The sequence below is a fragment of the Pyxicephalus adspersus genome, chromosome 10 (assembly GCF_032062135.1).
Source record: "Pyxicephalus adspersus chromosome 10, UCB_Pads_2.0, whole genome shotgun sequence".
Lineage (NCBI taxonomy): Eukaryota > Metazoa > Chordata > Amphibia > Anura > Pyxicephalidae > Pyxicephalus > Pyxicephalus adspersus.
In genome coordinates, this window is record NC_092867.1 from 41279326 (window position 1) to 41282786 (window position 3461).

A 3461-nucleotide genomic window follows, 5' to 3' on the forward strand; every position below is an offset into this window, starting at 1 on the left:
TAGCCTGCAGCATAGGTCAGCTTAGGTATAAAAAGTCCAGTGGACATTAAGCAGCAAATTCTGCATAACAAGTGAAATATGGATTTTAAACTATAGGCTTTATCCTAATCATTCTGATCTCACTAAAACAGCTATTATTATTAGCCAGGATTTATATAGCGCCAACATATTAAGAAGCGCTTTACAAAGTCCATAGTCATGTCACTAACTCCCTAAAAGGGGCTCACAAGCTAATGTACCTAACATAGTAATATGTCATTAACGTAGTCTAAGGACAATTTTTTGGGACGTGGGAGGAAATCAGAGTACCCAGAGGAAATCCATGCAGACACAAATTCCTTATAGATAATCCTGGCCAAGATTCAAACCTGTGACCTAGCACTACAAAAGCCAGAGTGCTAACCACTGAGCAAACCACTAACCAAGGGGTCGGCAAAATTTTCTAAACTACTGGGCCATTTCAGGGGGTCAAGAAGGCACACTAGGCCAGAAGAAACAAGGTGTCCAAGGAAAGGTTTTTTATTTAAATATACAGTACGATCAATAGGAAACATGATGTTGCATGTTCTTAGAGACAGATACAATATCAGGTTATAATGATGAGGAATTCAGCAACAGAATGTCATTATGGTGGTTGTCAGTGAGCTGAGAGCGCAAAGTTCTTCCAGAACTTCATCTTGGGGAACAGCTGCTCGCACGAATAAGTGGTGCCAAACATTGCGATCACACGCTTGGCACGGGCTGAAAACATTGGAAACTGAGCATGTGGCAGCTGACGGTAAAAGTCAATAAAAGTATCTGTACATGTGCGCATGCTTGGCATCGAAATGCCCCTTGAGATTCAACCGCTTGAAAGTGCTGTTGGTGTTGTTGCACACTAAACAGAGGGCTTTGTTGCCACGTTGGATGAAGAATAATTCGTCAGTCCATTCAGGGTTGAAGACACGACGTTCGAGGTCAACCTTCCAGAGACTGGTAGCTGTGCAATGCTTCTGCTCGTTAGACATAGTAATTGGGGTTACTGTGAGGGAACTGGGTGATATCGCGGGAACTCACGATAACACAATTCAATTAAGCCGGATCCAACAATAAAAAACTAGCAGGGCAAAGTCTGGAGAGTGCAAAATATTGAACATGCACTGCCAGAATGTGTGTCATCTTCCTGTACTGATTGTGTGTCTTTTCAACCCTTTGACTGCATTGTTTTCAGCCTACTGCCTTCCTGCCAGAAAGACTGTTGGTTCAGTATCATCTATAGACACTTACAGTTTATAAGGGTGCCCTCTTTCTCCCAATTTTATGTTATTGAGGGAGAGTCTGGCTCACGGATATTTTCTGTATTTTCAAGGGAAATATTAAAATATAAGCTAAATCTTATTTAGCCCCATAGGTTCTCTTTTTTGTAAATATTGTCTTTTTGTAATTTTTTATACAGGTCCCAGGTTACATAGGAAATAGGGACTGTAGGTTTGTTCTTAAGTTAAATTTGTATGTAAGTCAGAACAGGTACAATATTTTAATAAATGTAATTAAGGCAGATATTTGTCTCAACATATTAATATGCAGCATAGTATCAGTTACTGTATAAAATTCCCACTGTTAGTTAATCACAAACAAAAAAAACTATTTTATGCAAAAAGAAACAGCTGCAGAGTATGTTACAGATCAGCTCCACTCTTAAGATCACCGACAACAACAGCAGTGTTTAGCAAAAGATTTCTTCTGCAAGTCATGCAAACTGCCCCCCTATCAAGCCTCCATCCTACACAAGCAAGCAGGGAAGCCCTGTTCGTATTTAGGAGGCTTCTGTATGTAGGATGTCCTTAGCTCGGGGACTACATGTATATGTATTACTCATTTACTGCCTGTTAAATATGTTACGAACCAAAAGAAATCATGGTATCAGTTAAACATCTAAACAGCATAAATCATCAAAAAACAACACATATGTATAATAAGCAAATATTAAACACACAGTATAAATTACATATTGGAAAAGAGGTAATGAAAATTGAATGTTATAATTAGCACATAAACGTTTATCATTTGTCGATCCATGCTGATTTTATTCATTAATAAAAGTGTTTAAAATCTAATTGTGCAATAGATATTTTTTAGCTGAACTAATCAGGTGATATAGCAAAAAAGGTGGAGCTAATGATTTAATGGTATATAATAAAGGTATTCATAGAACTGGCCCATGCCTAAGGCACCATCAACAATAAATACTGCCCTGCCCTTTATATGACAGTGTTTTTTTTTGTTCAAGTGACATCCGAAATAGGGTGCGGGCAATAAAAATCAGTACATCCATCAATGATATTTCACTTATGTGTAGATTAAAGTGGGGAGAGTCACTCACCCTTCTATGACTTGGTAAGATATGATCTCCCTTCCACCATTTCTGTTCTCTTTCCCGTACAGTCTCATTCTGTCTGATGTTTTCTCAGTATTAAAAAAGGAAATACAAATCTGACAGACTGATAAAAACTCCTTGTAACGGCTGCAGCAAGTAGATAGGTCTCACAAATCAGGTGTCGAGGTATTGCTGCTAAATTTTACTGAAATAAACAAAAGATATTAGGTAATGATTCTAAATGGCACTAAAGCATTCAGATGCACTTGTATGCTAATGGCATGTTTAGAGAATAGATTGTGTTTTATCATCATTTTATTAAATTAAATATGAATATTAATGAAATATGTTTTTAGTAAATTATACATCATATATGAAATATAAAAAAATAATATTTCTTATATACAGCCAATAGGAGCCTCCTCTCGAAGGCCAAAAGATGTATTGAATATATACTCCCTAGGGCATTTGAAATGTCAGATGACATCTTTTTATTCAAACAAGTTGAAGAAATCTATAACATTTTATCTACTTGATTTATTGCAATGGACATAAAATACTACTTCTGCTATGGCTTTAAGTGCAAGATCTTAGAGATGGTAGAGAAGGTCTGAGGGTACAGCTGTGATGCACTTTTTAATTATTATATCTGTGGGTATGGACCCTTAGTAAAATGTCAAACATCAGTCTGAAATTGTTAGCCAGGAAGGCAAAGAAAATGTTTAGGTCTTACCGCTGCTAGCTTTGCTGATCTACAGCAAAAGCATATAACTGCTTGGTACATACCACGTTCCTAAAATTATACTACTATAAATAAATTTTATATGGGGGTGGTGGGAAACAATGCATATGTACACAGAAGCATACAGTTTGCTTGTTTTATTGGCTTAAAAAAACATTTATATTATTTATGTCAACTATGCAAGTTTCCTGAGTAGTCTTTATAACTCTTCATTTATTCCTTGTTTGTGTGGCGCACCAAGGCCTTTGCTTTGTGGAAGGAGTGCTAGTACCATGTGAGCAAATAGTTTCTAATAACATGCATTGTTTTACAGTTACAAATTTTTAAAGAGCACTTTAAACAAAAGTAACCCCAATGTGAAAC

The 3461-nt window shown here is 36.6% G+C and overlaps 1 long non-coding RNA gene across 1 annotated transcript in view; it reads right to left on the reverse strand.

Annotated features, from left to right (window-relative positions):
• Window positions 1-499: 499 nt before the first annotated feature.
• LOC140340095 (uncharacterized) overlaps window positions 500-3461 on the reverse strand; it is a 14070-nt gene continuing 11108 nt past the window's right edge. Inside the window, exon 4 of the long non-coding RNA XR_011922581.1 lies at window positions 500-2561. This is a non-coding gene — a long non-coding RNA (uncharacterized lncRNA). The remainder of the gene's footprint in view (window positions 2562-3461) is intronic.